This window comes from Mandrillus leucophaeus, unplaced genomic scaffold (assembly GCF_000951045.1).
Source record: "Mandrillus leucophaeus isolate KB7577 unplaced genomic scaffold, Mleu.le_1.0 Scaffold291, whole genome shotgun sequence".
NCBI classification, from domain to species: domain Eukaryota; kingdom Metazoa; phylum Chordata; class Mammalia; order Primates; family Cercopithecidae; genus Mandrillus; species Mandrillus leucophaeus.
The window spans coordinates 728,989-730,147 of NW_012103043.1; positions in this window are offsets into that span (position 1 = coordinate 728,989).

Here is a 1,159-nt window from a genome sequence, read left to right on the forward strand (position 1 = left end):
TTTTTTTTGTATTTTTTAGTAGAGATGGGGTTTCACCACGTTGGTCAGGCTAGTCTCGAACTCCTGACCTCAGGTGATCCACATGCCTCGGTCTCCTAAAGTTCTGGAATTACAGGTGTGAGCCACCGCCCCTGGCCCCACTTTACCCATTTTTAAGTGCATTAAATACATTCACAGCGTTGTGCAGCCAGCACCACCACCATCTCCAGAACATGGTCATCTTCCCAGGCTGAAACTCTGTTCCCATTAAACACCAGCTCCCCACTCCCCATGGCTGTCTCAGGAGCTGCCCTCAAGGTCACTCTAGAAGCAGAGCTTCAGTTCAGCCCCCACTTCCTGTAGCTCCATCTCCGCAGGTGTGCCCGGGATCCAGAGGTGGCCCCAGGTGGCCTTGTCCCGGCAGGTCTGGCTGGCCCCTTGCTCCTCTTAGAGCTGGGCAGGGCTGGGTGGGCTGGGTAGGAATGTTCGGGACAGTGGTCACCTGTTGCGCAGCTCTGGGTGGAGCCCTGTCTGAGGACAGCTGTTCTTTTCTAAAGAAAGGAGATCTGTCAGACGTTAGTCATCTGCACCGCTGTCATCGCTGACGTTGATTGAGCTCTTGTGTCCTGGGCACTATCCCAAAAGCCCCCTGCATGCAGTTCTTGCCATTTAGTACTTTTTGTTTTGTGTATACTGAATGGATACAGCCGGAAGCTAGTTAAATTTAACTCACGTCCTTGACTTGGGTGGAGGTGAGGAAGGGGCTCTCTGAGGCAGAGAATTGGGTGTGGGCTTTATTTTATAGGCATACTTTGGAGATACTGTGAGCTCAGTTCCAGACCACACTGCAGTAAAGTGAATATCATAATAAAGTGGGTCATATGAATTTTTTGGTTTCCCAGCACATATAAAAGTTATGTTTACCCTAAACTGTAGTCTATTAAGTATACGATAGCATTGTGTCTAAAAAATATATATAATGTGCCTTAATTTATTTTTATTTTTATTTTTATTTATTTATTTATTTTTTTTTGAGACGGAGTCTCGCTGTGTCTCCCAGGCTGGAGTGCAGTGGCATGATCTCAGCTCACTGCAAGCTCCGCCTCCCGGGGTCACGCCATTCTCCCGCCTCAGCCTCCCAAGTAGCTGGGACTACAGGCGCCCGCTACCACGCCCGGCT